This window comes from Sminthopsis crassicaudata, chromosome 5 (genome assembly GCF_048593235.1).
Source record: "Sminthopsis crassicaudata isolate SCR6 chromosome 5, ASM4859323v1, whole genome shotgun sequence".
NCBI classification, from domain to species: domain Eukaryota; kingdom Metazoa; phylum Chordata; class Mammalia; order Dasyuromorphia; family Dasyuridae; genus Sminthopsis; species Sminthopsis crassicaudata.
The window spans coordinates 155,879,952-155,892,763 of NC_133621.1; the positions used below are offsets into that span (position 1 = coordinate 155,879,952).

At 30.7% G+C, this 12,812-nt stretch overlaps 1 protein-coding gene across 4 annotated transcripts in view; it reads right to left on the reverse strand.

The window, feature by feature from the left end:
- SEMA3A (semaphorin 3A) overlaps positions 1–12,812 on the reverse strand; it is a 636,674-nt gene that overhangs the window by 371,590 nt on the left and 252,272 nt on the right. For all 4 annotated transcript variants that reach the window (XM_074268519.1, XM_074268522.1, XM_074268521.1 and 1 more), the window contains exon 2: positions 10,340–10,405. The gene's annotated coding sequence lies outside the window, so the exon portion shown is untranslated. The remainder of the gene's footprint in view (positions 1–10,339; positions 10,406–12,812) is intronic.

Here is a 12,812-nt window from a genome sequence, read left to right on the forward strand (position 1 = left end):
CCTTACATATGAGACATTTTTAAAAATCACCAATTTCCATGGATTCTAGACCTTACAGTCAAATCTCTGGGTCAAAGGATCTTCATGTTTATTTTCTTCACATATTTCTAGAATGACTGGACCAAGTCCTAGCATATTTAATAGTCTACTTGTAATATAATTAGTACTTTTTGAAAATGAAGTATAAAAACCCAACATTTTTGCTAGTTCCACCTTATGTTTAAAATTCCTCCAATGATTTCCCTATTTTATTATCTTTGTCCAAATTTTTTTTTATGTGAAATGATACCTAAGAGTAGTTTTGATTTGCATTACTTATTAGTAGTGATTTGGAACATTTTAAAAAAATATGGTTGTTACCAGCCTGCAATTCTTTGAAGAATTGTTGTTCATGTCTTTGAATGCCTTTCAATTGGGGAACATCTTTTTAATAACATTTTTCTGTAAGTTACTTAGGTATTTTTTTGATAAAATCTTATCAGTGATAAATATTACATTTTCCCCAATTCCCTGCTTCCCTTCTTATTCTAGTTATGTTAATTATGTTTAAGATTTTCTTTTTTGCTGTTTTCTGCAATCAGTTCTTTTGTAATAATTTAAAACTATAAGTTAGGAATTCAACCTGAGTTTTTTTTTTTCAATAAATACTTGATCCAATCTATAAAAAATCTATTTAAAAATAAAAAGCAAAGATATTTAAGATACCAGATAATTACAAAAGTAATTTCAGTTGTACTATACAACTTTAAATATTATAGATTCTTTAAAAAAAAAAAAAAAGGAATGTTGCTTATAATCTGTTCCTTCTCTTTGCTCCAATACAGAGCCCAGAATGATACTTTATATGTAGATATTGCTCTGCTAATGCTTATTGTTTGACTGATATTTATTCTCTTTGCTCTAAACTAACTCTAAGACCAAATCAATAAGAGGGCATAAAGACCAAAAACAATACTTTCCTCACCAGATTTTGGGAATATGCATTCCCTGACGTCCCAGGGAAAATCAGACACATTTGTCCTTGGATGTAATTTTTTCTTATTTCCCTTACTTTGAATATCTATCTCATGTTCATTCCATACAAACTTGGCAATTCAGCACTATGTGGAATTTCAACTAACACATTTCAGATGTGCATGATCTCAGTCTGTGGAAGATGAAAGGGAAAAATTTAGAAGTTACCTCTATCCTACTTAAGAGTCTAGACTACACTACAATATTACTGCTAGACAATGATTTCTTGCTTCCAAATTGACATTCATCATAAAGTACTATAAGGATGGTTTTATATTAAAATGGATGATACTTGATCAATTATTTTTGATTGAAGGATCACTAGCCATACACCACCATGTTTACTCCCCAAACCAAATGCTAGGATGGATCCATTATTGGATTTAACATTTATATAAACTAATATATTGTGATTCCATGATTTACCTATAATGGCTTAAAAACAAATAAAATTAACAAATATGCATCTAATAAGATGCAATTTTACATACAAGGAATAATATTTCCTCCCCCAGCTTTCTGTACCACTGTATATGGCTACAATTTAAACTTCAGTTCAATTGCTGATCTAAAGGTTAAGATCTCCATTATCCTCCCAAGCATATGTGAACTTACTATATTGTCCAAGCAGTAGTTGACTGTAAGGTTTGCACAAGTTTAAGACATGGTAGTTATTATCATTATATGATCGGAATGCAAATATGGGCATCTAGTCTTAAACTGAGGGCATATTCTTGAGTTCTGACCTCCATTCCTCACTTTAGGAGAATTGTGGTTGCTCTCAAGGCACAATGATTTTAATAACTATTAAAACATTGTTCTCTTTAGGGTGAAATTAATAACCTAGGTCAGATTGCTCGTGTTCTTGGAGGGTTTGTATAATTCAATCCAAGTGCTTGAGAAATGAAAAATGGGGACTATTTGGGGGTACTTTGGTGTTTTTGAATGAATATGGGTAAATTCTTTGGAGAAAGAGTTATCCCACTTCTGAGAAGTAGGAAGTATAAGAGGGACTAGATATTTCTTTATGCAGTCAACTTCTATATGGAAAAATGTTATTATTACCAAAAGACTGAGAGATGAATGGCTCAATGGAAGCTCAAGAAAAGGAAATCTTTGTTTCCCTATTGTGGTTGTTCGGTCATGTTGGTTACTTCATGACCTCTGTATGTTTTTTTGGTTGTTGTTTTTTTTTTTTTTTTTTGGCAAACATACTCAAGTGATTTGTCATTTTTTTCTCCAAGAATTTGGGTAAACAGATGTTATGTAATTTCGAAAGGGTCATACAGTTAGTATCTGTGGCTGAATTTAAAGTTAGGCTTTTTTGACTCAGGCCCAGTGCTCTATCCACTGAACTACCTACCTGCCTCCCTATGTTCTGATAATAAAACTATGAGCATGGCAGGAAATAGTTGTAATAAGGTGCCAGGTTAATAGACAAACAGATTTTCATTATCAGTTCAGACCAATAAGGGGAAATCTTAAATATTGTTATTACCAAGAAGGGACATCAGCTAGGAAAATATATTACCAATTTAACAGCACTGAGGAATTAAGAATATATCATTTTGAACTGAAAGGGAACGTTGACAGCATTGAGACCAATCCTTTTAAGGAAGGGAAAACATAGCTCTGAGGCTAATTCACTTGCTATGTACCACTGGAATTTAGATCTTCTGACACTAGATCCATTGTTTTTCCCATTACACCATGATGTTTTCATATTACAGGAAGCTGTGATTATGTAATGATAACTGTGTAATTGGTCCCAGCAGACTAGTGGGAGTCTTCCACCTTAGTATGAGATTCTAGGCATTGGCATTATTATAGTTGGCTTTGGGAAATTTTTAGTCATAGTTTGGGAAGTCATCATTATTTTAAATTTTCTTTCTTTGCTCTCTTCTCTTTCCCATTCAATTTTAATAAAAAACGAAAAAGTTAATGCTAACCTGTTAGATTGCTCAGTAAAAAGTTTCTACAATTTTTTGGGTAACACCTCAAGATAAATAAAAGATGAACCATCAATTCTTTGTCCTACCATCAAATATATCTCAAATCATTTGTATTACAAGTACCACACATGTAAGGCAGTCACAAATAAGGTTTTGTTTTTGCTTGACACAATACAAATTCAAAAGGAGAACTGATATTACAGATTTAATTCTGATTATTTAATGTCATTCAGTCAGTGGTTAAAAATTATTAAGTATCTTTGAAGTGCAAAATTCTATCTAGGAGTTAGTAATTTAAAGAAAGACAAAACAAAGTGAAAAAAAAAAAGTCACTGTCCTCTAGGTATTTCACAGTCAATCTGAATCATATCAAAGGTATAATTTCCAGAAAGAGAATTCTTAGTCATTAAGGGATAGCTAGATAATATAGTGGGATAGAGCACAAGCTGGTAGTTAAGAATATTGGAATTCAAATCCTGCAAGCATTCTAAGCATTTATACCTATTAGCCTCAGTTCCTTGTCTATATAATGTGGACACACTGAAAAAGGAAATGGCAGACCTCTCCAATATATTTGTCAAGTAAACCACAGTGATCATCAAACATGACTGAATTATTGAATACAGTACCATTTATTGAAATTAAGCATTAAATTAAACATCTCTATATATTTGAGTGAGTATATAAGGTCATCTCTGTTTTTGTTATAGACATGGAGAAGTTATAGAAAATGAGTAGCAAAATCTGAAAGCACTAACATATTTTGTATTAGCAAAACAAAGGATAAAAAGGTTTTCAAAATATATGTCCTTTACAGACACAAAATAACAATGATTAAATGCAACACACACATACACAAACACTGAAATATGCCTATTAGAAGTAAATAAAAGAATTAACACACTCAGAGTAGATAAAAATCACTCCAGAAAGAATGGTTTTCCAGTTGGTCAACATGAGGATATTAATTTGCCTTCTGGACACAATTTCCCTAATTTCAAATGTAGGAAAAGTAGTCCACTGAAGCACACCATAATATCAATTTTCATCAAGGAAATTATAAAAAATGATACAAGTTTGGGTTGTGCATACTAGTGTACAGAATACCTAATTGTGTTTCATGTCAGGCCCTAGTTAAGTGCAGATGGAGATAATAGAAATACATCTTAAGACATCATGTTAATAATTCAGTGAAACAAACTCCTGTTATTATATATGTTGTATACAGAGTAGTGAAATAAAGGGCCAAGTCTTACAAGACACATATCTCTAATAACAATTCTTCAAAAGAAATCAGATTTTGAGGATCACTGTATCAAGAAAAAAAGACTAAAGAAAGCAAAGACCCAGCACACTATACACAAACATTTCAGTTAGAATCTACATAGCCCTTTAAGGTTTGAAAAGTGTTTTACATATACTATCTCATTTAGTTTCCCCAACAACCATATGAGGTAAGTGCTATAATTATCTCCATTTTATAGATGAGGAAACTAAGGTTGATGGAGGTTAGTGACTTGCCCAATATGTGTCTGAAGCAGGATCTGAACTTGAGTTTCCCAATACCAAGTCTAGGTCTACACATCACTTACCAGCCTCATACAGAGATAACAGTAAACAGTAATGATATTCAGGTCAAATACAAAAGATAATGTTATTATCCAAAAATGGAAGTTAAATTATGCATTTTTTGTTAATAAAATGTAAATGACAAGTGTCATTTAGCATGATATGCTATACCTGCTCTTTTAGGTAATTTCATTCAGCTTTAAGAGAGATGTACTTTGTGATAGCTTTACATTTCTATGTCAAAAGAATAATAATCAAGAAGATACAAAACTAGTTTAAAGCAAAACTAGCAGTGAGTACCATCTTCCTTTTGCTTGACAGGGTGATAGCTTCAACTCATTTCTATAGAAAAACCACTGAAAATAAACTCAGAAAAATGTAAATTCAAAATTGGCCAGAAAACTTCATGTTGCAAATGAATTTAATAGCCCTATATCATGAGTGGGAGTGGAAATTAAAATAGAACTACTTTATGATATTTTGAGGCCGAAACCAAAATCAAATTTTCTCTTTGATATGGTCCTTGGAAACTTATATGGATACTCTTTCCCCAGAAATACTTTGTTGTACTTTTTAGAGGTATTGGCAAGGCAAGGGAAAAATCTGCAGAAAAATTCTCACAGAAGAATCATAGGTAATAGTAGAAAACAGGAAATAAACTTTTTGTTCAAAGGTTGCTGGTAACATGAAGAAAATAAAGAAACATGGAAGTCACATGTAATGGTTCATAGAATAGAAAATAAAATACATAAATGGAGACATCATAAAATAGCATCAGTACTATGTTATTAACATGAATGCACATTATGATCTTTTAATTTAACAAATGTTAAATAAGAATATGATTACATGTACACTGCTTTCCAACTACTTTTCCAGGTAATTTCTTCTGGAGTATTTTCTTTGTTTTTTTTTTCTGCTTTTGCTTTTAACACATTTGAGAAAGAGGTTTAAATAATTACAAAATGTTACTTAATTCCATCACAATATGTTTTTGCCTTGTGGTGAAATAGAGAAATTAATTTCAAATTTGATGATAATAGATTGGATACTAGTTTTGCTTCTTATGACCTTTGTGACTCTCTCATGCTCTGTCTAGGCCTAAACTGTTATATTATGAAAAATGAAAGTCTCTTCTACCTCTAAACTTAGTAATCCTATGATGTTTATTATAACATTATTTTATTTTACTTTTTGTTGGGGTTTGTTTAGTAGTGTTACTTTTTAAAAAAATTCTCTATAGATTTTTAAATGTTTTTCTTCTTTATTCTAATCATTGTATTTGTATTATTCTATTATAAAATCACTAAACACAAATCTTCCAATCAACAAAAAGCAACAAAAATATAAGATTGTACATGAAATCACAAACTTTTGTTCTCATCTTACCTCCTCAGTCTGACTTCCAGTCCATTATTCAACTGAAACTACTCTTCTGGAAGTCATTAACAATCTTGAATTGCCAAAACTAAGAGCCTTTTTTCTATCCGTATTCTTCTTAACCTTTCTGCAGCCTTGGATGATGTTGATCACTTTCTTCTTCATGCTTGTACCCATTTAGGTTTCTTTCACTCCACTCTCTACTTGTTTTCATTCTATTTATCTGACCATTCTTTCTTACTTTTTTTTTTGCTGGATCTTCATCCAATTTATGCAAACTATGAGTATCCCACAAAGTTTTGCCCTTGTCCTCCTATCCTCCCCCTCTATACCATTTTACTTGGGTGATCTGAATTTCCATGGATTCAATTATCATCTCTATGCTGATGATTCTCTTAGCCAAGCCAAACCTAGGCTCAGATCTCCAACTGCTTACTGTACAACTTAAGCTGGATGCTCTGCAGACATGTTAAATTTAACACGTCAAAAAACAAACTCATTCTCTTTCCCACAAAATTATCTTATTTTCCCCTAACACTGTGAGTTTTCCACCATCCTCCCAATCACCCAGGTTCACAACCTTGGTATCATCTATTATTTTGCACGATCTCTTACTCCTTATATGCAGTCTAGTGCCAAAGTCTATAATTTTTTCCTTTGCAACATGCCTTAAACATGTGTTTCTCTCTTCTGACACTGCAACTATCTTGGTGTAGGCCTGTATCAACTCACATCACGACTACTGCTAAAGTCTGATAGTTACTCTACCTGCCACAAATCTCACCCCACTCCAGTACATCTACATGCCAAAGTGATTTCTATAAAGCATAAATCTGACCATGTCATTCATCCTACATGAAAAACTCTAATGGCACCCTAAAACATTGAGAAGCAAATATAAAAGTGCTCTGTTTATATTATAAACTTTTCACAACTAGCCCAAGAAAGCCTACTTTTCTAATATTCTGGAATGTCTTTTCTCCTCATCTCTACTTTCTTAAGTTTTCCTTCTTTAACCTTCTTCTTCCTCCCTTATAACTTATTTTTAAACTATCATTTTATTTGTTTTCTTACACATTAAGTTAAGAAAGGTTAAAGTTAACTCACATTAAGTTGTGAGTTTCTTGGAGGCAGTGATGTCTTATATCTTATTTGTATCTCAGGTGCACTTCACAGTTTTTATAATTCAGTAAGAACTATATAAACATTAGAAATTATTGTATTAAATTTAATAGTAGTAGCAAAATTATCCATTTTGTGTCCCCTTCTGAAATTATTTTACACATTTTCAAGTATTTTATTAAAGATTAATTTTGTTTTTGTAATTTTGTTAATCGAAAAAAATTTTTTTTGTTGATTTCTAAAATCTTCCCACAAACTCAAGCCTTCCCAAGCCTCCTTTTCTCTAATAAAACGTAGAAGGCATCATTCATTATCATGCGACTTTTTGGTTATTATTCTCATGTATTGTCTTTTTTTATTATGTTGATGGTATTTAAAACATTTATTAATAAAAGTGAAAACACTTTTTAAAAAATACTTCAGGGTTCTTGATTATTCCTCATTGTCAATTTAATAATTTTACAGCTTATTCTAAGTATCCTAGAATGACAGAATTATATTGTCTCATAGGCATAAAGGAATAAAAAAGTGATTTGATCCAAACAGAATCTTAGCAGAAAAAGCCCTTACATAAAATCCCAGAAACCTGAACATCCAACCTATGATTGGCAACTCTAGTCAGTAGAAAATCACTACCTCCAATGGATACATTTTGTAAATATCAAGTTGAAACCTGTTTTTGTAATTTTTAGTAATTACTGCTGGTTCTAATTTCTGGGGATGTACTAAGAATAATCAACAAAACTGCACTTGAAAGTACTTGAAGACAGCTATAATCCACTCTCTTCCAGAGTCTTTTATTTACCAGGCCAAACATCCCAGATTCCTTCAAGTAATCTTCATCATGATGGCATGATTTCCACTTCCCTCACCATGCTACCCTCTATCCTTTGGATAAGTGACAGTTTATCAATGTCATTGTTAAAATATGATGCCCAAAACAGGGTGGAAAAAGTACTCCAGATGTCATCTGATCAAGGCAGATTAGACAAGGACTTCCAACACCCTTTAGCCCTCTGCTCTTTTAATGAAAACCTTAGATAAACTATTTCTTTCATGCTAAAATTGTTGTCATTCTGAATGCTATTTTTATTAATAAAACACATGATTAGTAGATTTTGATAGCTATATCTTACTGTTTAGTCATTGTGTAACTAGAGATCATTAGAATTATAAAAATTTCACATAAACTGCTTATTCTCCAGGTTTCTCTATCCTGTACTTGAACTGTTTATTTTTTCATTTAAAACTAAGTATAGATCTTTTTTATTAATTATGGGTCATCATTCTAGTTTTTAAATATTTTAATATTATAATTATCATCCAATGTGTCAACTTTTTAAACATTAATATAGCTTTCAAGCTGCATAATATCTTCAGCTATGATTTGTTTTTTATGTTTCAATGTCTCCATTCAAGGCATTGATTTAAAATAAATACCTCCAGAGAACTTGCTTTAGCTCAAATTGACAAAGAATCATTCCCTTCCCCATCCAATTTTGTACCCAGTCATTCATTATGTTTCAGTCTACCTAATTTCAGTCACTTGATTCCCATATCTAAAACCCCACAAAATTCCTGAGAATATTATTAGAGATTTTGGAGAAAAAAGATTTAGTCAAATGTCGTGTTGGTATAAAGTTAGTGCTATAAGGAGAGACTAACTCACAATGGCTTATACTATACTAATTTATTCTACTCACAACATGTAAATGATTTTGATCTCTATGATATCCCTCTATTTTGAAAATCATTTTGTTCCATGTAAATTGAAGGTTATGATTATTTGGAAAAGTGATATATCTTTTAAATTTTGTTAAGTTGTTGATGTTTCAATAAATAAATTTTATGACTAGTAATAGTAACAGTTTGGCTTGTCTGAAGCTTTGTGCTAGGCATTATGCCAGGTACAGGATCTTCAAGTTATTTTGTTTACTTTGAAGAGATAACAAATTTAGGATTAAGCAGGAATGTAATTATTTTAAACTGTCTCTCTAAAAATGATCTTATTTTAAATCAATTGTTCTTGACAGGATTATGTTTATGAGAATAAATTTCCATATAGATACCGAATACACAATTTCTCACTGTCCCTGCTTCTATTTTAGATAATCATCATAAATAGCTTACCAATTCATTATTAAATCACCAGTAGACAAAAGCGTCATTATTATTGCCCTGCTTTTGATACATACATAGCATAAAGAATTTTCTTATCCTTCTATTTTTAATTGATCTTCTTAGATGTTGAAGTCCTTAGGCAAAATTTTATTTTATTGGTCTTTTCTCTGAATAAGAATCTGTTATTTTTTTTCTGTATACTTACCATCATGATACATGACTTTATGGGGTTATATTAGTTATAAGTTAAAAGATATTGTATATATCTAATGCTAAATACCCATGTAAATACAAGACCAAAGTAATTTGATGTAATTGGATAAAGTTAAACATGATTTTGGCTTTTGCTTATATTATATCACATTTATAGTCTCTTCAAAGCCTTGCCTTCATGCTCTTATGCTATAAAAAGTAATCTGACTCTATCAAGCACACATCTTAATTTAAAGATGCCTTATTTGATTAGTTATTCAAATCCTTCAATCATTTCATATTAGTTTCTATATATTACTATCTTAGAGCAAAGCATTTATTTATATCTTTTAGTCAAATTGATTAAATGGTTGGATATATAAAGATTTACATTGACTCCTCCTTGCAAATCCCCAATTCCTCATAAAATACCGTGAGATACCATGAGAAATGTCCTAAAATATATTTATTCTAATAATACAAATGCCCTGACACTAGTTGCTAGTGGTATGAAACACTAGAATATGGTGAATATTGTTCAATGGAAGGTTGTCTATGAAGAAGCTACATTAATAGTATTGATGAGGAAGTACTATGGGTAGTGTTTTAATTATTGAAACAGTTTAATTTTAATAAATTTCCATTTTGTACTTAAGGATGTTTGTGAGTACTTTCCCCCAAAACCACAATATTAAGGAGATATCTTATAAAGTTATCATAATAATCCTCCAAATCTAAAATTTGTATGCTGTGTGAATTATGAAATTGTTGAAATAAAAGATCTTATGATAAAGTTAGTACTCAAAAACTTTCAAGAATACAAAATGCTACATTTCCAAACTATCTTTTATTTGTGGCAAACATAAGTAAAATCTCTCTGAATCCTAGACAACGGGATGATTTATATTGTACTTTTCATATGATCTAAAGTGTCCATTTTGAGCATATCTGTTGTGGTCTTTTGGTAGAAGATATAGTCTATTGCTTACCTGTAGTTTTTGGCAGGAGATGTATTGTTTATGTTGTGCAGTTCAAAGAGGATCCCATCCTTATTACTAGAAAAAAAGTGATGTATTATAAATTAGAAAAACAAATGAAGGATGATCAGACATTCAAAAAGAAATAGTTTTGGTTTTTCAAGCTTTTCTTGGGTGACATTATTGGAAAAATCATTGCAATAGGCTATTACCAGAAACCAAAAAGACTAAAAGGTTAATATAAATTCATAAGTAAAATAATTATACTATAACAAAAGTAATAAAAATAATTATAATATAAATATATTTTTATCGTTTTTCTTTCTGTTCATATTGTTGTAGTCACTGTACATAACTATTTTCTTTGTTCTATTTCACTTTTCAACAATTCATAATTTTTCCCATGTTTCTCTACTTTCTTCACATTAATCATTTCTTACATCATAATAATGTTCTATTAAATACCATAATTTGTTGAGCCATTCCCCATTCCTTAACTCATGAATGTTAATTTTGTTTCCAATTCTTTGCTAATAGAAAAAAGTTCAGCTACAAATCATTTGAGTTTTGTGGAAATTTTATTTCTAACTTTGACCTTCTTGGAACATTTATCAGCAATGTGGTTTTTGGGTCAAAGGGCAAGGACATTTCAGATATTGTCTTTGCATAATTTAAAATTATTTTAGAAAATCGTTGAATAAATTTAGAGGTCCACTTACAGCTACTAGTGGGAAGTAGTTCAACAATTTTTAAATGCTTAGGAACTATGTTAGGAACTATACAAAGATCTGGTAAACCTATCTACAACTACTCCAATATTGATTATTCTCATTTTTTATCATTTTTGATCAACTTTTTTTAGTATAAAATGAAAATTCAGAGTTATTTGGATTTGAAAATCTCATCATTAATATTTTGAAACGAGCTTTCATATGGTTGGTTATAGTTTGCAACTGTTATTTTGAAACTTTTGTTCATATCAACCAATAAGACATTTATTAAGTGTTTATGATATACCAGGTACTATACTAAATTCTGGAAATGCAAAAGAAAAACAGAAGACAATATAGCTATTGATTTTTTTTATCCATTGGGGAGCTCTGTGTTTACAGTAGCTCCTAATGTATATCTTGAATATCTGGGATCAGAGATATTTGATAGAAAATCCTTCTCCTAATTTCAATGGACAAATTGACAGCTTCTCTTTTTGTCCTAGATGTTTTGGTGTTTTCATGAAAAAAAAGAGTCCATTTCATCCATCATTTCACAATTTAAGTGAATTATAATAGTGAAAATTGTGTTGAATATATTTATATAATATGTATATAATATATGTTTGTATATTCTGAATTGTGTTTCAATGATTAATCAGGGAAATATATTAAATTTTCCCATGTGTATGCATGTCTGGATTCTATGTGCTTTGTATGTCCTTCATGTAACACATCAATATCCCCTGATCAGTATTTTATCATAAATATTTAAAATAGTTTTGTCAAGAGTTATCCAAGGAAAACATCATCATGAGTAAAAAAAACTCAAGATGTTTCTAAGAATCCAAATTATATACCATTAATTCATGTCAGAATTTTTATTCCAAGACAGCAAAACTTGGGAATGAGAGATGCTTTTACGGTTTCAGGGTTATTTCTAATAGCATCATTTTTCCCTATATTATTTGGTGACATTATAAATTGATGTTCTTTTCTGCCCTTTTATCATGTCTGGGAAACTATCATTAAATATGTGGAAGGTGGGAAAACCTAGAAGAACTTTTGAAAAACTCAGTATTGTCAAGAATGAAAAATAATACTCTATCTGGTTTGACTTGATGCAATATTTTTATCAAGAAAATGGAGTAATTCTTAAAGAATACAAATAAAATTATTTTGGAGTCATATACCCAGAGTGAAAGACATATAATACCTGTTAAAATGTGATAATTTTCTCTATTTTAATAGTTTCTTATCAAATCAAAAACTGATTTGTATACATGCATAGGTAACTGCTTCTCTGCAAATACTTTCTATTGTTATCTCCCTAGATTTCTATAATTTCTTCACTTTTTTTATATTTTCAGCCTACATTCATCACCTTTGCTTAGGGTTTTACTGTATATCACTGGAGGGGAAGGTTTCCATGGCAACTGGATGAGACCCTCAGGCAAATCCCTAATGACTCTGGGCAGCACTTCCAAACACAGTTTAAAGGTCCAATTGTTGTCCAACAAGAGTACAGTTGATGAAACACAGATGAGTGGAAACCTTTCATTCTCTACTCTCACATCTACTAGAGTCTATTATTCTTGATATTAGAAAAATATAAATAGACTGAGTAATGAATTCCAGAAATAATCATAAACCATCATTTTAACCAAGAGTTTCAATTTACTCCCCCAATATACATTTTACCAAAACTACAGCCAGTGGCAAAAATTGACAGAATGGACCACCTCTTGTTTACTAATATGAAAGTGCTGATAAGT